Source organism: Macaca thibetana, chromosome 4, assembly GCF_024542745.1.
Source record: "Macaca thibetana thibetana isolate TM-01 chromosome 4, ASM2454274v1, whole genome shotgun sequence".
In the NCBI taxonomy this organism is placed as follows: domain Eukaryota; kingdom Metazoa; phylum Chordata; class Mammalia; order Primates; family Cercopithecidae; genus Macaca; species Macaca thibetana.
Genome location: NC_065581.1, coordinates 31,311,868 through 31,336,261, shown reverse-complemented (window position 1 = coordinate 31,336,261; position 24,394 = coordinate 31,311,868). Strand labels below are relative to the sequence as shown.

Below are 24,394 nucleotides of genomic sequence, written 5' to 3'. Positions count from 1 at the left end.
TGTTTATATTGTACCAAATGTCACAAAGGCTTTGCTCACTCTTTTTTTGTGTGTGTGTTTTTGTCTTATTGAATTATTTCACAATGTACATCTTCAAGATTTGGAATTCTTCCTTCTACCTGACCTAGTATATTGTTGAAGCTTTCAAATGTATTTGGAATTCCATGTCATGAATTCTTTAATTCCAGAATTTCTGTTTTTTTTTTTTTTTTAAATCTATATCTTTTGTAAACTTCTTATTCATATCCTGAATTATTTGTATGTTTTCTTTGTATTTTTTTTTCCAGAATTCTTTTGTATCTCACTGAACTTCTGTAAAATAAATGTTTTGAATCCTTTATCTGGAATCTTGAAAATTTCTTTTTGATTAAGATCTATTGTGTTTCTTTGGTTTTTTTTTTTTTTTTTGCTTTTTTGCTTTTTCGTGTTTCTTTTTCCTAATGTTAATATTTTTGCATCTGATATAACAGTCAGTTCTTCCTATTTTTGAATTTTGTTTCATAGTGGAGAACATTTTCCTGAAGATGAGTCTATGGTGTTGGTTGTGTGGGGTACTTTGTATTTGATTCTGGGTGTAATACATAGTAGAGTACTATGGTCTCTGTATAATTTCTTTGGCTGTAGACAGTGTTAATGGTATCTGTGATTTCTTCTGTGCATTAGGGTGTGGTTATTAGTGAGGCTGTGGTGAAGATGTCCTGGGGACTGGGATGCCACATGAGACAGTCTTCAGGCTCCAGTTGTGGCAGTGGTGTGCTGAGTGTTCCTATCTTTGTGCCCCAAGGTGGTGTATACTGGCATTTGTGTTGGTGGTTCCTGGTGGGCTGAACCTCCTGGTGGTTCCTGGGCCTCCGGGTGGCTTGCTTGGATGCCAGTAGTGGCAGTGGTTGACTGGGTGGGTGGGTGGGTGGGGTCTTTGGCTCCTGGGTAGCTAGCTTTGCAGTGGCGATGGTGGGCTGATTCTCTGGGTCCCAAGCAGTGTGCACTGTTAGCAGCAGCTGTGATAGGCTGGGTGGGATGCCCATAGGTGGTGTTTGTAGGTAGGTGACAGCTAAGGTGATTGTACCCAACCTCAGGTACCCAGGAGGAGTGTGCAGGCGCCCAAGGTGATGGATTGGGTAAAGGAATTCCCAGGCCTTGGGGCTGTGTTCTCTGTCTCAGTGAGAGGGGTCAATGAAGCTGTCTCTTCATCATTAAATGCTGTGCCAACTAGTCCCTTAATTTTGTTTTTCCCTAAAGGACTGAAACATTATAGTTTAGGTCTGCTGGTTATTTTTTCATTCCCTATATGTCTAAAATCCCTTCGTTTGTTTGTTTGTTTGTTTGTTTTTGAGACAAAGTCTCATTCTGTTGCCCAGGCTGGAGTGCAATGGTGTGATCTTGGCTCTCTGCAACCTCTACCTCCCGTGTTCAAGTGATTCTCCTGCCTCAGCCTCCTGAGTAGCTGGGATTACAGGTGCATGCCACCATGCCTAGCTAATTTTTGTATTTTTAGTAGAGACGAGATTTCACCATGTTGGTCAGGCTGGTCTTCAACTCCTGACTTCGTGATCTGCCCACCTCAGCCTCTCAAAGTGTTGGGATGACAGGCATGAGCCACTGCACCTGGCCTAAAATCCCTTTATTTTTTGATGGCTATATTGAAGGTGTGTTAGCTTAATTTAATCATTACACATGGTATACATATATCAATACATCAAGCAATGTCTCCCAGATGTATTATAATTTGTCAATTAAAATTATACACATCTATTTGAAAAAGGTATTGTTTTCTGGGAATAGAATCTAGTTTCACAGTATTTTCCTTTTAGGACATTAAGATGTTGCTCATCTGTCTCCTCATTTACATTGTTTCCAATGAAATACCTGCTGTCATCTTTATTATTATTATTATTTTCACTTTATGCTTTTTCAGTTTTCTCTTCTTCTGTGGTTTTCAACAAATATATGGATTTTTTTTTTTACCCAGAATTATAGAGTGAACTTGAGAAACAATGTATAGGGAGGGCTTTTTGGCTACTGGTTGTAAATTATTAGAAACAGTCGTTTGCTACTTGTTTTATCAGGTCACAGGCTAATTTCCTCAGAGTATTCTTATATTGAAGAATGTCATAATTCATTTTATTGGTCATCCCTAAAACCATAAAAACTCTAGAAATAAACCTAGGCAATACCATTCAGGCCATAGGCATGGTCAAGGACTTCACTACTAAAACACCAAAAGCAATGACAACAAAAGCCAAAATTGATGAATGGAATCTAATTAAACTAAAGAGCTTCTGCACCACAAAAGAAACCACCATCAGAGTGAACAGGCAACCTATAGAATGGGAGAAAATTTTTACAATCTACTCATCTGACAAAGAATCTACAAAGAACTTAAACAAATTTACAAGAAAAAATCAAATAAAACGTGAGTAAACGATATGAACAGACATTTCTCAAAAGGGAACATTTATGTAGCCAGCAGACACCTGAAAAATGCTCATCACTGGCCATCAGAGAAATGCAAATCAAAACCACAGTGAGATACCATCTCACATCAGTTAGAATGGCAATCATTAAAAAGTCAGGAAACAACAGGTGCTGGAGAGGATGTGGAGAAATAGGAACACTTTGACACTGTTGGTGGGACTGTAAACTAGTTCAACCATTGTGGAAGACAGTGTGGCGATTCCTCGAGGATCTAGAACTAGAAATACCATTTGAACAGTGATCCCATTAATGGGTATATACCTAAAGGATTAGAATTCATGCTGCTATAAAGACACATGCACATGTATGTTTATTGCGGCAGTATGCACAATAGCAAGGACTTGGAAGCAACCCAAATGTCCTTTGTAGGGACATGGATGAAGCTGGAAACCATCATTCTGAGCAAACTATCACAAGGACAGAAAACCAAACATCGCATGTTCTCACTCATAGGTGGGAATTGAACAATGAGAACACCTGGACACAGGGTGGGGAACATGACACACCAGGGCCTGTTATGAGGTGGGGGCAGTGGGGAGGGATAGCATTAGGAGATATACCTAATGTAAATGACTAGTTAACAGATGCAGCTAACCAACATGGCACATGTGTACATAAGTAACAAACATGCACGTTGTGCACATGTACCCTAGAACTTAAAGTATAATTAAAAAAAAAAAAATTGGTCATCTTGGCTAAAGCATGGTGCCTAGAGAGGTGGTCCAGCATTATTCTGGATGATTTGTGAGGATGTTTGTTGGATGAGATTAACATATAAATAGCTAGACTTTGAATAAAGTAGATTGATGTCTATCATGTGGGTGGGCTTCATTCAATTCATTGAAGGTGTAAATTAAAGAAAACACTGACCTTCCTCGAGCAAGATGGAACTCTGCAGCACACAGCGCTGGGATTTGAACTGCAGTATCAGTCAACTGACCCACAAACAGCTGGTTGGTTTGTGTCCAGCATTTGCAAGATGAATGGACAACATCCTGTTTGGAAGTCCACCTCTTTTATCACAGAAGGTAAAAACAGAAGAGCTCTTGTGGACTTAATTGCATGGTGTTTTCTTAGCAGTGGTGGAAGAATTGAACAATGATAAAGCTCCTATGTTTTAGTTTTTACTGACTTACAGGGAGTGACTAATGGCCTGGCTGTATAATTAATCAGGAGAGCAATGGGAAAGTTACCTATGAAAAGAATGCTTACATGAGGCAAGTCCTATGGAAATCACTATGGTAATTTCAGGAGTTGATTAATGTAAGATCTGTTGATTCCTGATATAGATTGGATGTTGTTCTTGTGCAGTTCTCATGTCGAGATGTGACCCCCAGCATTATAGGTTGGGCCTGGAGGGAGGGAGGTGGTTGGATCGTGAGGTCAGTTTCTCATGAATCATTTAGCACCGTCCCCTCAGTGCTGTTCAGGGCCCCTCAGAATAACTCCCTTCCAGGTTTGGAAGGTGATTGAAATCAACAAGAATTTGTCTCCAAGTGTTTGCCAGGTGTACCTGAAATTCCAGCTATGAGAGCGGCTGAGGCAGAAGGATATCTTGAGTCCAGGAGTTAGATTTTAGCCTGAGCAACATTTGAGACCAATCGGGGAAACATATCAAGATTACATCTCAAAAACAACAACAACAAAAAACCCACGTTTGCTTGTGGTGATCACCTGAGTCCGTGAAATAAGTAGACATTGGGGCCTTAGCAATGCAGAGATAGGTGGAATCAAGACATATTTCTCTTGCATTCCACACATCACAGGCACAAAATACACATAAGAAGTGCTTTCTTTAACAAAAAAGAGAGATAGCATATGGCTATGTAGCAGATTCTTTCATGGGAAGTCCTTGAAAATATATAGCTGGCAAGTTAGACTGATACCATTAGCCCCAGGAAGCAGCAAATGGGTCTTGGCAGGAATAGATCCTCTCCCTGGAGTGGGCTTTGTTCAGCTGGTGGTAGGTGTGTTACCAAACTAAACTGGGGTCCGCTCACCTGGGGCAGTAAAAGCAAACATCCACACTGAGACTGTAGTGGGAGAAAGGAGGGCATTTATGTGTAGGGAGCCAAACAAGGAGAATCGGGCAGCTCAAGCTTAACACCCAACCTTTTTGATGGCTCACAAACAAGAATTTTTAAAGGAGGGGGCAAATTTCAGGAAAGCAGAGTTACAGGCAACATCATAAATCAATGCCTAGAAGTGATACACTGCTTCGGCCTTAAAAGGTGGAAAATCCTGATGAGGGAGCTTACAGGTCTTAGGTAGATTTAAAGATTCTCTGATTTGTGATAGATAAGGAAGCAAAGCTTCCTTACACAGCTGGGGGGAGTAGAGAGGAATTTTCAGGCCTGGCCTATGAGCTTGACTCTCTCCAGTCCCCTCAGGAAGAAATTTAGAACAAAGAACAGCAGTCTGAGTTTAGTCCTCAGTTTTCCCTTTATAAGGTCTCCCTGTCAGTGGATCTATTAGGTGGGAATCTATATTTCTGAAAAACAACTCAGGGACATATGTTAAGATGTTATTTTTAGTTTCTGTAGAGAATCAAAGATACTGTGACTCTAACTTCCTTGGCTGTTGTTTTAAGCTATCATTACCTTCTTGTTTATAAGGTCACTCACTTACTTTTTAGGGCTGGTAGGTGCCTGGAATTTCTCTTGAAGGAACTGAAGGCTTTTCTTTATTTCCAGGTTGGGAGGCCCTTTCAGGCTTCTAAGAGAGGTTCCTCCTTTATCTCAGATGCAAATGCTCGGAGTCCTACAAAGAACTTGAATGGAGGTACGGCAACCATGTGGACCACTGAGTCACATTTCTTTACACCAGAAAATTCACCTGCTCAAAATGTCCAACAGTGGTCAGAGAGACATCCTCCTCAAAGGAAGAGTTCCATAGAGAATTACAATAGCCAATTAAAACCTTGAGTATATAAAGCAAGAGTGGGGAAACAAGCACGAAGGGTGGGCTTACACACCTTCATGAGTGTGCTCACACTTGACATGAGAGTATCCTCTCTTTTCCTGGTGGATCAGGGGAAGGTGCTGGTGTGATCTACATATATTCCTTCCCATGGTGGGAGGACACTGGAATGATGACTGTAATTCACCTCAACTTGCTTTTCTCATCCCTGATGCAGTAGTCCCAGGACTAGGGATGCAAATAGAGTCCAGAAACAGGAATTATTCCTAAGCAAGAAACTGTTAATATATTTTATGTCCTTTATGTAATAATTCCTAAGGGCCTGGAGAAGTAGGTTGTGCCTTCACTGCATCTGGCAAAGTTGGGGCTAACACTGAATGCAGCTGTATTGCCTGGGGTCAGATAGCCACCCAGTTCTCTACCTGCATAACCCTCCCCTCTATGAACTGGAATGGATGACGGGAGACACTTGCTAGAACAGTATTGGTCCCTTCAGTCTAAGCCAGCACAGCAGCAGAGCCTAGTGTTCCTTCCGAAATTGTAAATGTTTAGTATAAATGAAGAGAAGGAGAAATAGTAGCTGAGGAAAAATGAATGAATTAATGGGTTATGTAGTGAGGAAAATCCAATGTTACATGAACTACTCGAAAGAGGTATAAACAAGAGATGGTATTGTCTCTTAGCTCGATGTCTCCAGATGCCTGAAAGGGTGCAGCCATATGTTGCTGAGACTATTCCTATTTTTGCACTGCACTGGGATAATTGTTAATGACCAAAGAGGATTCTGGTAATGTGCCAGGATCTTTTCACTGTTATGATTCTTCTGGTATAGGAGATCTGTGATTGGCAAGGCACAGTGGCTCACGCTTATAATTCCGTCAGTTTGGGAGGCAATTGTAGAAACACTGTTTAAGGCCAGGAGTTTGAGACCAGCCTGGGCAAATTAGTGAGACCCATTCCTACAAAATATTTAAAAATTAGTTGGGCATGGTGGTGTGCACCTGTAATGCTATCTACTCAGGAGGCCGAGGCAGAAGGATCACTTGAGTCCAGGAATTTGAGGTTACAGTGAGCTATGATTGTGCCACTGCATTCTACCCTGGGCAACAGAGCAAGAGATTATCTCTAAAATAAAATAATAAATATTATAAAAAGAGATAATGTGGTCAAAACCAGGGTGTGATCTGTGTCCAATAAAAATATTTGATCTTTGTCCCTGTATCCTGACAACCGGGTCCTAGAACATTTGCAATCTCCTCAGTAATAAACATGACTTCAATATGGCAATGAGATGACCATGGGGTGAGGGGCTCCTAGATAGCTTCAGAATGGGGGCTGGTTGCCAGAAACACGAAGTTGTGATTAGAGGATTGGAACTTTTAGCCCCATCCCTAAAGTCTGGGAAGGAAAGAGTGGCTTGAGGTTGAGTTCAGTCACACAATGGCCGGTGATTTAATTAATCTTGCCTACACAATGAAATTTCCATAGAAACCTCTAGAGATTGGTTTTCGGAGAGCTTCCCAGTTGGTGAGCACATCAGTGTGTCCACGTGCTGGGAGGGTGGTGAACTCCATCTCCATGGGGACAGAGGCTCCTGTGCTCAGAGCCCTTCCAGACCTTACCCTGTGCACCTCTTCATCTGGCTGCTCATTTGTATCCTTAACTGCTGTGGTTTGAATGTTTCCCCAAAAAAGCATCTGTTGGATATTTTATCCCAAATGCAACATTTTTAAGAAATGGGACCTTTGAGAGGTGATTGGACCATCAGAGCTCTGCCTTCATTAATGGATTAAGGCTCATCATAAAAGGACCTGAGGCTGTGAGTTTGACCTCCTTTTCCCCCTACCTCTCATCCTCTCTTGTCCTTTTGTTTTCTACCAGATACAGTCCCTTGATCTGGGAATTCCCATCCTTGACACCATGAATGAAACAAATTTCTGTTTGTTATAAGTGATCCAGTCTCAGGTGTTCTGCTATAGTGGCATAATTTAAACCAGGGGTCCCTAACCCCCGGGCTGCTGACTCGTACAAGTTTCTGACCTGGTGGGAACCAGATCGCACAGCAGGAGGTGATCGATGGGCGAGAGAGCATGAGCATGACCACCCGAGTTCCGCCTCCTGTCAGATCAGTGGCCGAATTAGATTCTCATAGAAGCACGAACCCTATTGTGAGCTCTGCATGGGAAAGATCTAGGTTGCATGCTCCTTATGAAACACTAATGCCTGGTCATCTGAGGTGCAGCAGTTTCATCCAAAACCATTTCCCTCTGCCTTCCGCCACCTCCACTGGTCCATGGAAAAACTGTCTTCCGTGAAACCGGTCTCAGGTGCCAAAAAGGTGGGGATTTAAGCTATAAAAATAAAAGAACTGCAATACTGAGTGTGAAAGGAAAGTAAAATTTCAGGACTCCAAATTCACTATACCAAAGGGAAAAGTTAAGTTTGGAGACTGAATGATGGAAAAACTGCCTTTCTTTTGCTCCTAAACAAATAACTGCAAAGACAGAAGACCCCATATCTCCCCAGGTGGCCTCCCTCACAAACTGCTCACAAGATAATTCCTTGTGGGCCCCAACATCTTTACTCTAAAATGGAGTTTTGTTGAATTTCCCCCTGACAGTGTAAATTAACAGCTTATCTTCACAGGTACAGGACAAAGACAAGACTAGACATCATCCCTTCACCCACCAGGTGACTTTTCTTCCCAAGGTTTACTTTATCTTATGTAAAATGCAGATTTACTGAGCATGAGATGAATGCATAGTTGACTGTTTTTTTCCTCTCCTGGCTGCTCTTTCCCCTATAAATATTGCAGTCCTCAAAACCCTGTTAGGAAAAAGCATGGGTCACAGATGCTACAATGATTTGTGTCTCTGTTTCCAAGGTGCACCTTCAGCTTGGCAAAATACACTTCTAAAGTGACTGACACCTGCCTCAGACATTTTTTGGTTTACATGACTATAGGAACTTCCTGAGTTCTTTGAATTAATTTAAGAATTCTCAAATCTTGGGAGGTGAGAGACCCCTGCCTTTGTAGCCATGATAGACAGAAGTGCAGGTAACCTGGGACCCGATACTTGGGACTTGCATCTGAAGTGAGGACAGTCTTGTGGGACTGAGCACTTAAACCTGTGGAGCCTGAGGTGAACTCCAGGTAGTTATTGTCAGAATTGAGTTGAATTGTAGGACTCCCAGCTGCTGTCGGAGAATCAGAAAGTTATTTGGTTGGAGGAAACCCCCATCACCATCCCACAGAGAGAAACTTAGAGTAAGAGTAAACAAGCACACTTCTATCTTTTTGGTCCCAGAGGAAAAGATAAACAAAATGTAAGCATTTATTTCATGTCCCTAATCTACTTAACATAGGTTGCTACCAGCTGTTCATTGTCCAGACGTGGAGTGGCCCTACCTCTAACCTAGAAGTTAGGATTTTTTAGGCCTTTGAGGGTGTCACATAAAAACTAATAAATGTTAGAGATTCTCTCCCCAGAAATATTTCCACACACAAGAAAATATAAATATTAATATAAAACATCAGTGTGGACCCAGATCCTCGGAGATCTTACAATCCTGGGTGTTTTAATCCTAGTAAGAGACAAAGCTGAGGGATGCTGTTTGAATAATCATTTCATCATCACACAATGCCACTCCAATAATCTAGAGTAAGAACTGGGATAGACCAAAGCTTGATGTAATAACCTATCCTCAACGGAATGGGTGGAAACATGTTATTTATTAGTCACTGGTTCATTCAGACACTCTGCATGCCTGCCAGGTACCAGATAAAGTTCTCGTCCTGGATCACTGCTCCAAGAATTAAAATTTGTCACTTTTGCCCACCCCTCACACTCCGGCACTTGAACCTTCTTATTACATCAGAATTCCACACTGTCAATGAAAAGAGTCAAACTCGGTAACATATTGAAGAGATTTATTCTGAGCCAAAAATGAGTGACCACAGCCTACGACACAGTCCTCAGGAGACCCTGAGAACATGTGCTCAAGGTGGTTGGGGCACAGGTTGGTTTTATACATTTTAGGAAGATATGCGACATCAATGAAATACATTTAAGCTATACATTGGCTCAGTTCAGAAAGTTGGAACAATCTGAAGCAGGCAAGGGTTGTGGGGTAGTGCTTCTGGGTTATAAGTAGATTTTTAATTTTTCTGATTGGCGATTGGTTGAGTTACTATCAATAGAAAGGAAATGTCTGGGTTATGATAAGAGGTTGTGGAGTCCAAAATTTTCTCATGCAGATGACACCTCCAGGTGCCAGGCTTCAGAGAGAATAGATTGTAAATGTTTCTGATCAGATTTAAGGTCTGTGTTGATGGTAAATGCTGGTCAGCTTTTCCTGAATTCCAAAACGGAAGACGGCATAATCATGGTGGCTTGAGCCAGTCTTTCAGGTTAACTTTTGAGCACCCTGGCTGAGGGTGTCCATTAAGATGGTTAGGAGGGGGTGGCTTTGATGTTTATTTTTGGTTTACAACATGTAAAATGTTGAGAGGAGACCGACACCACCTCCCTCCCTGGAAGAGGATAAGACTCCAGTCACCCTGCAGTTGATCATGAACATGAGTCTTAAGCTCCACCAGTCCAGTGACCACCTGCTGAGGAGGTGTCATTGTCCTAGGTAAATACTAAGGGTTTGTCATCTCATGCCAAGAAGATGAAGGACACTGACATATGAGGAGTGAGTTTAGGAGCAAAGGGTTGAATAGGTAAAAGAAAGACAAAGGGGAACAGCTCTCTTCTTGTGAGAGAGAGGGGCACCCAAAAGGGAATTCCGGCCTGGAATGGGAGTGCATCGGATTTTACAGACAGGCTTGAGGAGATGGTGTCTGATTTATGTAGGGCCCACAGGTTGGTTGGACCAGGTGTGATATTTACACAGTGCGTGTGGAAGGCTGTTCACCCCACCCTCATCCTATTATGCAAATGGGCTTTCCACTTGCCCGGCGCCATGTTGTCTGCTCCTTACTGTAAACGTGCCTGGCAAAGAGAAGGGAAGATGGAGTTGCCATTGTGAACATGCCCAGTCCCAGGTGTCCTATTCCTATTGGTACATCTGCCGGCATTCACCTGTGCAAGCTTCCAGCTTACTTGTCTATGTCTGAAGCTTGATATTACAGGCTGCTCCTTGTTAGAAAAGAAAATAGTTTGGAGCCTGCTTTTCATTAAAAGTCTTCCATACCCTCACTATCTGTCTAAATAATTTCTTCTTAACTGCAATATCACTGCCAGACTGAGCCAGAATGAGGTGACAGAGAGGCTGGGACTGTGCAGAACACATTTTACTAAAGATGACTGAGTGACAGTAGTGATGTCCAGTTTCCAGGTGCAGCAGTGACATCTGTCCTGGCCTCAGGGTCCAGTGTCCAGCACCAGGTGTCAGAGGTGTGAGCAGTGGCGTCTGTGCTCAGCAGCAGGGGCAGTTGTTCCTAGGAGGGACCTGATCCAGGGTGGGCTGTGGATTCTGTTCCTGGATGTGTAGTTTCAAGCCTGCTTCTGTGGCCTTCCCCACAATAAAACTAGCCCCCAATACCAGATATACGACTTTTTGTGTACATTACAGAAATTTGTTTTCCATAGTTTGCTCCAAGAAGTGAGTGGGAAATGAGTCTGTGGGCGGGTGTCAGAGAGCGGCATTCACAGGTGTTCCTCGTGTGAGAGCCACATCCTGAATTCTCTACCTGGCCTCTACTCCACTGTGGAGAGATCAACAGGGAATGTCACATCTCATAACTGATGACACACATCCTCCCTTTTGTTTCTGTGAGAAAAATCCTCTTTTAAACAGAGTTTGAAAACCCACCCCACCCACCCACCGTGGGCACTCTCTGATCTCTGATCTCAGTGGTTCCCAATCTGGCTGAGCAACAGGATTGCTGGCTGGGGCTTAAAAAATACTCAGGCCACTCCCCAGAACCCCTGTCTCAGATTATTATACACAAGACCAAGGATTCGTTTACATAACAAGCCCTAGAGGTGAGGCTGATGCTCAGACATGCGGGATCCTGGTGTTCTTGCTACTCCAAGTGTCATCTGGAGACCTGCAACATGAACTCCAGCCTTGTTATAAATCCAGAATCTCTTGCTCGACTCCAGACTTCCTGGATCTCAGCACCACGTCTGGGTGATCCCTGTGCACACGGGAGTTCCTTGTCTAAGTGTCCTCTAGATGTGGGGTGAGAACTGTGCAGTCTGCTCTGGGTGTGGTCTGATCACATCCCTTACAACTGGAGGTCCAGGGTTCAGTCCTTGCCCTCATTCTTTTCCACAGTCAATCACTCCCTTGGTGCCCTCATCCATGCTTGAGGTTTTAAGTATCGTTTATATGGTATGAGCTCCTAAATCTATTTCTCCTGCCCAGTTGATTTCTCCTTTCCTCTAATCTCTGGAGTTGTCTGTCCAAATTCCACCCCAGCTCCCCCACCTGCATTCCTAGCAGACATCTCCTCTACTGAGTGCCTGTGATGCCCCCTCCTCAGTATGCTCCTGCCAGAGTCTCCCCATCTCCACTGACAGCAGCAGCTCCATCCTTCTACTCACTCATTTTACAACTATGGGTGTCCTTGATTCATCTTTCTCACACCACAGATACAATCCATTGGCAAATGCTGTGAGTTCATCTTCAAATGCATCCAGAATCCCCTCACGTCCCACTATTTCCCCTGCTCACACCCCAGTCAAGGTAATTGACATCTCCAGCCTGGAATACTGCACTCGCTTCCTACTGTTTTCCCTTCTGCCTCCCTCGTCCCTCACCTCTCAATTCTGTTGTCAGCACAGCAGTCAGAGAGATCCTTTTAAAAGAGAAGTTATATCATGGCCCTCTTCTGCTCAAAACTGTCTTCTAACTCTTCATCCCACTCAGAGCAAAGGTCAGATCCAACCCCATTCCCCTCAAGCCCACCTGCTCTGGCCGCACCTCTGACCTCACCTCAGTTTCTCTCTGTCCAGCCCTCCTGGCCTCCTTGTTCTTCTGGGAACACAGACACCTTCCTGCCATAGTGCATTTGGACTGGAGGTTCCTCTGCCTGGATAGAACTTCCCCAGACATCCTCACGTCCCTCAAATCCTTCCTCAGAAGTTACCTTTGCAACAAGGCACACACTGACTACCCAGCACAACAGCCACCTTCCCTGTCCCCACTGCCCACATCCTGGATTACCTGCCTCACAGCACTTACCACCTTCTAGCACTTTCCTTCCTTACTCTGGTTATAGTGTATCTAACGTCTGCCTCTTTCCACTGGAACATATGCTACAAAAGGCCAGAGATTTTTCTGATTTTACTTCAATGGTGTTCCCAGATGCAGGACCATTCTGTCCTATGTCTGGTCAATGACAAAGGTCAGTTGAATGAATGATCACTGTAGAGCACCTCCCTATTCTAAAGGCAGTATCTTTATTAACATAGACTTAGGCAAATGCTGTTTCGTGGCAGCTACAGCACAAGGTCCCCTCACACTGAGATAGAGGCCGCCTATGTTTTTCTCAGCAGTGCTGCTTGTGTGCCCTCCCTCCCCCATCCCTCTTTCTACAGAAACAACCCCCGCATCCCCCACCCCAGCACACTGCAACTCACAACCAGGTTTTCTCTTCAGGAAAGAACAGTCCTTGATGATGAGTCCAATTTCACAGACAAATATAAGTCTAAATTAGACTCTGCTTTATAGATTCATGATTTGGGATTGGATTCATCACCAAGATCACTAGAACCAGGGCAGGGAGAGAGGGCAGGAGAGCAGAGCAGAACAGAAGCTCTAGAAGCAGGGCAGGAGGTGAATGGCTCTGAAAATTTGTCTCAGAATACACAGAGACCCCCATGCGCAGGGGCCGCCCTGGGCCATGTCTGAGCCTCTGTGGTCACAGCTCCCGCTGGACAAGTTTCCACTGAAGGGACAAGGACAACGGAGCACTGAAGGTGACCCAGCTGAGGACTGACCACATACAGCCCATGAAGAACTGAACAGCAACTAGGCACAGGCCCAGTCCACATTCGGCTCCTCACAGCCTTCTCCATCTCCACCTGCAACAGACTCAGCACAGCAAACATGCGGATTCTGGAAGGTTCTCATGTCTTTATTTGCTCTTTCAAATTCTAGGAATTGACTTACTTAACTAATCCATCAACCTCTCTTAGCAAATATTTGAGAAAAATTTATATTCAGATTCTTATTTTCAGTAGGGAAGTAAGAAGTTGCAGCTCAGTGCACATAAAGTTGAGACTGAGATGGAGACATCCAGCCCCACCTCTCTGGAACAGGAAGGATGACTGGGGAGGAAACACTGGTCAGCGTGGGAACAGGGGACACGGTGGACACGGGGATGGGCTGTCTCTCCACCTCCTCACATTATGCTAACAGGGACACAGACACGTTCAGATGCCTTTGCAGAAAGAGATGCCAGAGTCTCTTGAAGTCACAAAAGGAGAGGCGTGAAGAAATCCTGCATCTCAGTCTCACACAAGACAGTTGTCTCAGGCTACAGAAAACAACAGTCATGAACAAATTCAAGTCAGTCATAGTGAGTGATGACACTCTGAACAGCCACCACACACTTGAAACGTCACAATCAAATAATCTCCATCATGCAGGCCTTTCCCCTCTGTCGCCCCCCCCCCCCCACTCTAGACCCCAAGAATCTCACCTTTTCAAGCCGTGAGAGACACATCAGAGCCCTGGGCACTGTCGCTGGCTGGAGTAGAACAAAAACAGGAGCTGGTCAGAGCCCGCAGGAGACATGGGACAGGAGGAATTATGGGATGGGTGAGCTCCTCCACACTCCCACTCCCACCACTTACACGCAGCCTGAGAGTAGCTCCCTCCTTTTGCACCTGTGGGAAGAAAATATCCTGTGAGGGGACTGGGAGGATGCAGGGCCATAAGACCTTAGCGGAACCTCCTAGTCTTGGACCCAAGAGAAATTTCCAGAACTATGACTGCAGAACTATAAGGGCAGGATCAGGAAACAGGAGGAAAGCAGGTGTGTGTCCTGGACCAACTGCCCTCCTAAGGTCTGTCCTTAGCAGCGACCTTCTCCTGACTCATGAATGCTGGAATCAGGACCCCAATACCATAATCATCAGGGTGATACATCCGTCCTTCATTATCACATGTGCTACACAAAAGAGTAAGTGCTGGCACACAGGGCCCCAGGCTGGGTTAGCCCCTGTGTGGATGCTGCTTCCCAGGAATGAGGCAGGGAACACTTCTACCTGGGGTTTGAAACCCCCAGAGGAACAGGAAAACCCAGACCCCACCCCTCACCCTTCCCTACCTGAGCTCTTCCTCCTGCACATCACAGCAGCGACCACAGCTCCGGTGACCACAAGTGCTACGACAGCCAGGCCAGCAACAATGCCCACGATGGGGATGGTGGACTGGGAAGATGGCTCTGGGAAAGGAGGGGAAGATGAGGGGCCCTGACCCTGCTGAAGGGCTCCAGAAAGGCTCCTGTTTCCCCTGAGAAGGGACATGACCCCTCATCCCCCTTCTTACCCCATCTGAGGGTGAGGGGCTCTGGCAATCCCTTGTGCTGCACATGGCACGTGTATCTCTGCTCTTCTCCAGAAGGCACCACCACAGCTCCCCACTTCTGGAAGGTTCCATCTCCTGCTGGCCTGGTCTCCACAAGCTCTGTGTCCTGAGTTTGGTCCTCCCCATCCCGCTGCCAGGTCAGTGTGATCTCCGCAGGGTAGAAGCCCAGGGCCCAGCACCTCAGGGTGGCCTCATGGTCAGAGACGGGGTGGTGGGTCACGTGTGTCTTTGGGGGGTCTGATGGGAAAAGTCAGAAAATTCAGGCGCTTTGCATCTCTCATGGGACACCCCAGCAGCACTCATGTGACCATCTTGAGAATGGACAGGACACCTGGGGTGGGGAAGGGAGCACCGAAGCCAGACACCAGCCTGGACACAGGCATCTGGGATAATCTCCTATTCCTTGGAGAGTTCCAGACTCTGAAGGAGGAACAGCGACTTCTGGTCCTGACCTGAGTGGAGGCCGAGGGACTCAGAAAAGCTGGAATCAGACCTTCAGACACATTGAGTGTGAGGCAGAGAACAAGGCCTGAGAGAAAAATTCACGGTGCCCAAGGCTGCTGCAGGGGTCAAAGGGGACCCTGATCAGTATTCTAGGGACTGTCTTCCCCTCCATGTCCTCAGAGACGTCATCCCTTAATTGTCCTAGAGAGCAGAGGGGGCCCTCAGAGGAAATCAGGAAAACTCATGCCATTCTCCATTCAAGGGAGGGCGACATTCTAGCGCTGATCCCATTTTCCTCCCCTCCTCGTGGGAGGCCATCCGGGGCGATCTAGAGGTGATGGGGAAGGCTCCCCAGTGCCCCTGGTACCCGCGCGCTGCAGCGTCTCCTTCCCTTTCTCCAGGTGTCTGCGGAGCGACTCCACGCACGTCTCCTCCAGGTAGGCTCTGAACCGCTCCGCATAACGGGTCGCCTCCCACTTGCGCTGGGTGTTCTGAGCCGCCACGTCCGCCGAGGTCCAGGAGCGCAGGTCCTCGTTCAGGGCGATGTAATCCTTGCCGTCGTAGGCGGACTGGTTATACCCGCGGAGGAGGCGCCCGTCGGGCCCCAGGTCGCAGCCAAACATCCTCTGGAGGGTGTGAGACCCTGGCCCCGCCCCCGCGGTCAGCCCCGCCCGCCGAGCCCCGCCCCGGCCCGACCAATCCCCGGGGATTTTGGCCTAAACGGAAATGAAACCGGGTAAAGGCGCCTGGGGCTCTCCCCGGTCGAGGGTCTGGGCGGGTCCCGCGGCCTCGGGGCGGATCTCGGATCCGGAGACTCGGGGCCACCGGGCCGTCCGTGGGGGGTGGGGAGGGGTCGTGACCTGCGCCCCGGGCCGGGGTCACTCACCGGCCTCGCTCTGGTTGTAGTAGCCGGGCACGGTCCGCAGGCACACTCGGTGATTCTGTGCGTGGGCCTCCGTGTTCCGTGTCTGCTCTTCCCAATACTCCGGCCCCTCCTGCTCCGCCCACGGCGCCCGCGGCTCCTCTCTCGGACTCTCAGCGTCGCTGTCGAACCGCACGAACTGCGTGTCGTCCACGTAGCCCACGGAGATGAAGCGGGGCTCCCCGCGGCCGGGCCAGGACACGGTGGTGCTGAAATACCTCAAGGAGTGCGAGCCTGGGGGCGAGGAGAGGCTGAGACCCGCCCGACCCTCCTCCTCGCGCGGCTCCCCGGGTCCTGCGCCCCCGCCTGCGGTCCCCTCGCTCCTCCCTGCAGAGGCCATTTCCCTCCCGACCCCGCACTCACCGGCCCAGGTCTCGGTCAGGGCCAGGGCCCCCGAGAGCAGCAGGAGGAGGGTTCGGGGCGCCATGACCCGCATCTCGGCGTCTCAGGAGACTCTTGAGTCCGTGTGGGCGCGTGGGAACTTTAGAACTGAGACCGCGGCGACGCTGATTGGCTTCTCTAGACATCCGACACCCAATGAGAGTGGGAACTGGGGACGCGTCACGAGTATCCTGGAAGAAGGACCCGACACAGGTTGGGAGAAGTGAAACTAGGGGAGTGGGGAATCCCCAACTCTGCGCCTCCCCAATGCAGACAAGGCTCTCGGAGCCTGAGACCCTGAGAGCCACGCCCGGGACCTGGGACTTCGTCCTGATCCCTCTTCTCCTACACCAAGCCTCTTTGTCACACAGTCTGCCTGGTCCTGGACAAGGATCTGTCTGTGGAAACCAGGGAGAGACCCCCCCAGGCTGCGCCCAGCCCCTTTCCCTTCCCTACTAGTCCTGGAATCCCAGTCCCTGAACTGGACTCCCTGCCTCCCACTCCATACCCCTCCCCTTGGATCTTTTTACAGGGAAACTGACCACGGGGAGCTTGATGCCAGAGAGTGAGCTCGCCCTGGGAATGGAGGTGTAGAGACAGGGATTTTCTCTCTAAATCTGGTGAAGTTTTGTCTGAAGGCACCACATAGAGATTGTCATAGAGACCAGTTTCTTTTTGTTTATTAATACAGTAGGTAGCACAATATTGGTAATCCCTGAATGATTAGAATTCCAATTTGTAAAAGACCTGTGTCAAAACAGCATTACAAAGCTCCTAAGTTTTACTTTCCCAGACTATGGATCTGTGACTCTGGGTTGTTGCCTTTAAAATTACCTTCATTCCTTAGCCCGAGTTTCCCTGTATGAGTCCAGAACATCTCCTGAATACAAAATAAAGGGTTTGTTACTGTCTCTTGCAACCAGGAGGCTGTAGTCATCACCTCAAAGTTGCGAGTGCTGCATGCAGTCCCAGTGCTCTTCACCGACGCTCAAGCACTGCCTGTTTTCCTGAACTCTGCACATCTAAGCAGTGTGCATATTTTATCTGGACACTTGGTATTTTTGTAACTCTTATTTTTAATCTTAAAGAGCCAATTAGCTTTTAGGAAGTCCAATAAAATGTATTGAATACCGAATGCAAAGAACCCGCTGCTAGGCTCTTCCACTGCTTTAGAATTCTTTCCTCTCTCCTTTTCCTCACCTCCTGCTTCTCCAGCCCTTCTCTCTGCCCCTCATCCCTCACGCACCCCCTTCCCCTAAGTCACCGCTACCCTGTCACTCCTGAATTGTGGCACTAACACTGTCCCTCACCTCCTGCCCATGTCTGTTCTTCCCACAGTGCTCAGCAGTCCTGCTAACGTGAGCAAGGTCGTGTCATTTCTTCACTTACAATGGTTGGATTTTGGTCTACCATTTTACGGTATGTTTTCAATTTGTCTCATATCTTTTTGTTACTGTTCCTCCTTTGCTACTTTCTTTATGTGTCAAATAAACAGTTTTTAGTTTGTCGTTTTAATTCTCCTAGTGGCTTTTGGCTATATTTCTTTACACTAGTATTTTTATTGTTGTAAGAATGGAAACCCGATTCCTTGACTTTTCACAGTGAAGTTCAGGTTCTATTGAACTACATCCGGCAAAATAAAGTATACTTGTAACAATGTAGTTTCATTTAACCTACCATTATGCTATTATTGTTTTATATATTACATCAATCTATATTATAAACTCAATGATACAGTGTAATACTTTTTGCTTTAGACAAGCAGCCATATGTCTTCAGGAAATTAACAAAATGAGTGTGAATGTGACATGTGTATGTGCATCATTTCTGTTGTCAATTGTTCCTTTCTGTGTATCTGGGTCAGCATCTAGTATCATTTCCCTTCACCCTGAAGAACTTTAAAATTAAATGTAGTACAGGACTCCTAGGAAGCGAATTTTATGGATTTGATGATCTAAAAATGTCTTTGTTTTTGCCTCCCCCCTACATTTTTTTTTCTTATTAGGACATTTATGTGTAATAAAATTCACCAGTTTTAGCTGCGCTTTTTGGTGAACATTGGTAATATTTATAGTCGTGTAACTGCCACACTGCCCAGTAGAGAAACACCAAATGCAAAGAACCCCCTGCTAGGCTCCTCCACTGCTTTGGAGTCCTTTCCCCTGCTCCTTGTCCTCAGCTCCTGCTTCCCCAGCCCTTCTCTCTGCCTTCATCCCTCACACCCTCTTCTCCCCTTAGTTCCCACCACCCAGTTACTCCTGAACTGTGGCACTGTAGAGAACAGTTTCTTTCTTTCTTTTTTTTTTTTTTTTTGAGAAGGAGTCTCGCTCTGTCGCCCAGGCTGGAGTGCAGTGGCCGGATCTCAGCTCACTGCAAGCTCCGCCTCCCGGGTTCTCCTGCCTCAGCCTCCCGAGTAGCTGGGACTACAGGCGCTCACCACCTCGCCAGGCTAGTTTTTTGTATTTTTTTAGTAGAGACGGGGTTTCACCGTGTTAGCCAGGATGGTCTCGATCTCCTGACCTCGTGATCCACCCGTCTCCGCCTCCCAAAGTGCTGGGATTACAGGCGTGAGCCACCGCGCCCGGCCCGAGAACAGTTTCTTTTCCTTAAAAACTTTCTTTATGCCCCTTTCTGTTTAATCCTTGCCTCCCACCCTCACCCCTTCCTTTCACTCAACCACCGCTGTTTTCTGTCACTGCATTAGTGAAATTTCTAGAATTTAATGGACATGCAATCATATGTTGTGTAGTCCTTCAGTTGGTCTCTCCCTCAGCATAACGATGTTTGAGATGATGCCATTCACTCATTTTTGTTGCTGAGCGGCTGTTGAGTATTGCTGGAATCCCAGTTTATTCATTGGTTTCTCTATTCTCTAGTTGATTGACATGTGGATTCCTCCAGCTAGGGTTTGTTATTAATGAAGCCACTAGAAATAACTGCTTACAAGTGTGGCCTTACACTTTTATTTCTTTAGGATAAATACATATTTCTGGAATTGCTGGGTCATGTGGTAATGGATGGGTAGCTGTGTAAGAAATTGCCATACTGTTTTACAAGTCGACTGCCACATTTTTTGCATTCCTACCAGCAATATCAGACATTCCTATTTTTTCCATATTCTTGACAGTATTTAGACTTATCAAATGTCTTTTTAACTTTAAATATTCTGGGTGATGTGTGATAGTTTTTCATTGTGGTTTTCACTTGCACTTCTTTGATGACTAGTATTGTTTGCTATCTTTTCATGTTTATCTAAGTGACTTATTAAATATATTTTATGAACTATTTTGCAAATTCAATGATTAATTCCAGAGACTTTTTCAGAATCTCCTAGTGTTTTCTACATATGCAATGAAGTTGGTGACAAAGAAAGACTTTTGTTTCTTCCTTCCCTGTCTATTGATCTTTTTTCCTTTAGAATTATTTTTATTTGGTAGACATGAGGTCTCACTATTAGGCTGGTATCAAATTCCTGAGCTCAAGTGATCCTCCCTCCTCAGCCTCCCAAAATGCAGGGATTATAGGCATGAGCCACCATAACCGGTCCTTCTATTGGTCTCTTATTTAATTTTCTTGCCATGTTGCACTGGTTAGGATGCCTGTTAAGTGTTTAAACAAGAACGATGGGAGCTCACATGTTTGTTTATAAGGAACTTAAACAAATTTACAAGGAAAAAAAACAGCCCCATCAAAAATTGGCAAAGGATATGAACAGACACTTCTCAGAAGAAGAAACATATGAAAACAAACTCAATATCAATGATCATTAGAGAAAAGCAAATCAAAACCACAATGATGTACTATCTCCTGCCAGTCAGAATGGCAATGATTAAAAAGTGAAGAAACAATAGATGCTGGCGAGACTGTGGAGAAATAGGAATGCTTTTCCACTGTTGGTGGGAATGTAAAATAGTTCAACCATAGTGGAGGATGATGTGACCATTCCTCAAAGATCTAGAACCAGAAATACTATTTGACCCAGCAATCCTATTTCTGGATATACACCCAAAGGAATATGAGTCATTCTACTATAATGACACATGCACATGTATATTTATTGAAGCACTATTTTCAATAGCAAAGACATGGAACCAACCCACATGCCCATCAATGATAGTCTGGATAAAGAAAATGTGGTAGATATACACCATGGAATACTACACAGCCATAAAAAGGAATGAGTTCATGTCCCTTGCAGAAACATGGATGAAGCTGGAAGTCATCATCCTCAGCAAAGTAACATGGGAACAGAAAACCTATCACCGCATGTTCTCACTGCTAAATGGGAGTTGAACAACGAGAACACATGGACACAGTGAGAGGAGCAACACACACCAGGGCCTGTTGGGGAGTCAGGAGCAAGGGGAGGGAACTTAGAGGACGGGTGAATGGGTGCAGCAAACCACCATGGCAGACTACACGTATGTAACAAACCTGCACATTCTGCCTATGTATCCTGGAACTTAAAGTAAAATAAATTAAATTAAATTAAATAAAAAAAGAAAGTGCATGTCTTACATGTACACATATGTTCATTGCAGCCTTATTCACAATAGCAAAGTCTTGGAATCAACCTAAATGCTCATCAATGGTAGACTGGATAAAGAAAATGTGGCACATATACACTGTAGAATACTATACAGCCATAAAAAAGAATGAAATTATGTCCTTTGCAGGAACATGGATGGAATTGGAGGCCGTTATTCTTAGCAAACTAGTGCAGGAACAGAAAACTATATATCACAAGTTCTCACTTATAAGTGGGAGCTAAATGACAATACATGGGCACGTAGAGGGGAACAACACACACTGGGGTCCAGTTGAGGGTGGAGGGTGGGAGGAGGGAGAGGATCACAAAAGTAGCTAATGGGTACTAAGGCTTAATACTTGGGTGGACACTAATGGGTATAGAAATAATCTGTACAACAAAACCCCATGATACAAGTTTACCTATATAACAAACCCGCACATGTGCCCCTTATCTAAAAATAAACGTTAAATTAAAACAAACAAACAAACATAGTGCATGTCTGGAAAGAGCATATGGTTGGGTTCCGTGTTTTTTTAAACCAAGTCACACAATCTCTGCCCTTCATTAAAGAGTTGATTCATATAGGTTTTTGTCATTATTGATATGACAAGTTTTAGGTCTACCATGTTATTTTCCCAGTTTTGGTTTCTCTGTTCCTCTTGTCCTGACCCATGTCTTATTAGAAACCAAAGAAACAAAAGAAAGTAGAGTAACATCTTTAAAGTGATGTGAAACAAAGAGGTCAACTAAGAATTCTATATCCAGCATAGATGTCCTTCAAGGATAGGCAAATTAGGAGATATTTCAGGTAAAAGAAAATTAAGAGAATTTGCCACCAGCAGGTCTGTACAATAACAATTGGTAAAGAAAATTCTTCAGTCTAGAAGCAAATGATACCAGGTGGAAAATGAGATGATCAGAAAAGATGAAGATGATCAAAAATGGTAAATATTGAGCTAAGTGAAAAAGGCTATCTTCCTCCTCTCATTTATTCTTACTTTATATACATAGAACTGTTTAAAGATAAGAAAAAGTTTTTTTATCATGGGACTTACAACCTATATAGATACATTCCATATAATATCGATACCATAAAAGATGGACATTTTATAGAGGATAAATGGTTGCAATATTTCTGTATTTATGGGTGCTAGTACATTATTAACTGAAAGTAGACTGTGAAATGTTAAGAATGAGTTAAGTTCTGAAGGAAATTGCAACACTAAAAACCATTCAAAAGATCAACAAATCTTGGAGATGGTTTTTTGAAAACAAATCCCAGCCAGTCATGAGTCTCATCATCCTACGATTTCAGAACTATTGTGAATACAAAAGTAATCACAGAACAGTCCTGCCCAGAAAGAGGAGTTATCCCTAAATATGGTGGCCCTGGGACAGTTGGCCCTTCCTGCTGGACCTCTTCCATGGGGGCGCTTTCTGCAGGGACTTTGTTGCCTTGCTATTCCACTCTACTCAGTGTCCTGACCCAAGAGACAAGGGGCGTCTGCTGCTGTGTCCACACTTGGAGAAGGAAACCTTGATGGTGTCAGTATATTACAAACCAGGCATGACAGCTCACCCCTGTAATCCCAGCAGTTCAGGATGCTAAGGCAAGAGGATTGTTTGAGATCAGAAGTTGGAGACCAGCTTGGACAACACTGTGACATGCTCATCTCTAAAAGATATAAAAATAAGTAAACTTAGCTGGGCCTGGTGGTGGGCGCTTGTATTTTCAGGTATTGGGAAGGCTGAGATGGGAAGATCTCTTGAGCTTATGGGTTCAAGGCTGCAGTGAGCTATGATCGCACCACTGGTCTCCAATCCAGGCCACAGAGTGAGATCTTGACTCCAAAACATACATTGTAAACCTTTTCTCACTATGGGTTATTTTATTTATTAGTTATTCAATATGTATTTTGATTTTATTTTACTGGCAGCACAATAAACCAGGACATGCAGAAACTAGAAATCACATCTACTTTCCAGTGGTAAAAAGTCCAGTCCAGGGAGGTGAGAAGGAGACAGTCCTCATTAGCGCTGAGGATTCAGGGAGAATGAGATGGGCTGGGCAGGAAGGGTTTTCGTTTATTTGTTTGTTTTCTATGAATGAATGTAACTTTTTATTATGATAGAGTTGTTTTATTAAAGAAATAGATGAAAATGGTTAAGTAAAATCAAATGGCTCTAAAAGTCTTACAATGAAAGCAACAGTCCTGCCATTTGTTCTTACCAGAGACAAGCACTTTCCATTCTCTCAGTTTTTCCTTCTGGTAGTTGCCTTCATGGGTTTTTCCAAATCATTACTTTTTCAGTTTTTCAAGTGGGTGCATATGTTAATACATGTAATTTTAAAAAGCCTCTTCAGTTTATGATACATCCTTACCGTCCCCTGCCCCATCCCTCCTAATCCTCCAGAGGAATGGCTCTAACTCTTTTAGCAATGTCTTCTATTTTTCTCCTCACATAACTACTTAGTCATTTCTTGATTATTTTATACATTTTACAGTGATTTCTTGAATGACAGATGAGGATTTAGCTCTTACACCATCACTATCTTCACTTTCCCTCCCATATTGTCCCAAAGTAGTTACCAGATTTAGGACCTAAGCAGTCACTGCATCATTATGACTATGTACATATTGCTCATTGTTGAGAAAAACAGAGTATTATGCTCTTACTTCCTATCCTGTACTTCCTTCTGCCCTAGAATTAATGATTGCCTAACCACCCTTCTCCCTTGTTTTTTTCACTTTTGCTTTATCTTCAATGAACTTCTTTCCAAATGCCCCAAATCTGGCAATAACCTATTATTATTTTTTAAGAGAAGAAAATCTCACTATGGTGGCCAGGCTGGTCTGGATTGTGGCCAGGCTGGTCTGGAACTCTTGGACTCAAGCCAACCTCTTGCTTTTAGCCTCCTGAGTAGCTGGGACTGCAGGCATGAGCCATTCCACCCAGCTAACCTATTAATATTTCTACTGTTTTTTGTTTGTTTGTTTGTTTGTTTTTTTAAGCCAGCTCTATAGCTGGAATATTGCCTGTGTTGGATCCTATTTGCTGGATCCATGTCATTCTCTGGTTTGTCTACTCCTTCATTTTGCGGGAGTATTTTCTCCAATAGCTTCCCAAGAAAGGGTCCATGGAGGCAACCCCTGAGTCTTTGCTTGCCTAAA

General features: G+C 44.9%; 1 long non-coding RNA gene and 1 pseudogene across 2 annotated transcripts in view; one reads left to right on the top strand and one right to left on the bottom strand.

Moving 5' to 3' along the window:
* Positions 1–8,246, top strand: part of LOC126953202 (uncharacterized) — a 35,578-nt gene extending 27,332 nt beyond the window's left edge. Inside the window, exon 3 of the long non-coding RNA XR_007725155.1 lies at positions 8,104–8,246. This is a non-coding gene — a long non-coding RNA (uncharacterized LOC126953202). The remainder of the gene's footprint in view (positions 1–8,103) is intronic.
* Positions 8,247–13,468: 5,222 nt separating this feature from the next.
* LOC126953077 (class I histocompatibility antigen, Gogo-B*0101 alpha chain-like) lies at positions 13,469–16,771 on the bottom strand (annotated as a pseudogene). The gene is made up of 8 exons (XR_007725120.1): positions 16,673–16,771; positions 16,274–16,543; positions 15,755–16,030; positions 14,905–15,180; positions 14,684–14,800; positions 14,208–14,240; positions 14,054–14,101; positions 13,469–13,888 (listed from the first exon to the last, which is right to left on the bottom strand). The product of XR_007725120.1 is annotated as a class I histocompatibility antigen, Gogo-B*0101 alpha chain-like (transcript).
* Positions 16,772–24,394: the final 7,623 nt, after the last annotated feature.